Source organism: Scyliorhinus torazame, chromosome 16 (assembly GCF_047496885.1).
Source record: "Scyliorhinus torazame isolate Kashiwa2021f chromosome 16, sScyTor2.1, whole genome shotgun sequence".
Taxonomy (NCBI): domain Eukaryota; kingdom Metazoa; phylum Chordata; class Chondrichthyes; order Carcharhiniformes; family Scyliorhinidae; genus Scyliorhinus; species Scyliorhinus torazame.
The window spans coordinates 57,877,419-57,877,892 of NC_092722.1; positions in this window are offsets into that span (position 1 = coordinate 57,877,419).

Sequence of the window (474 nt, forward strand, 5' to 3'; positions counted from 1 at the left end):
CCTCCGGGTACTCCGGTTTCCTCCCACAGTCCAAAGATGTGTAGGTTAGGTGGATTGGCCATGTTAAATTGCCCTTTAAAGTAATAATAATAATCTTAAATTGTCAGAAGTAGGCTTACATTAACACTGCAATGAAGTTACTGTGAAAGTCCCCTAGTTGCCACATTCCAGCATCTTTCGGGTACACAGAAGGAGAATTTAGAATGTCCAAATGACCTAATTACCTAGTTTGCAGGAATAGGGTGAGTGATTAGGACTAGGTAGGGTGGCCTTTCGAAGGGTCAGTGCAGACTCGATGGGCTGAATGGTCTCCTTCTGCACTGTAGGAATGCTATGATTCTATTCTATGATTCTAAGCACACAAGATGACCATAGTTAAAAACACACCCTCTGCTCTGAACCCCAGTGAATGATTGTGGATGTTTCTTCATGATCTCCCCAGATGGTGATCACATGAGAATTTCCTAACTCCAC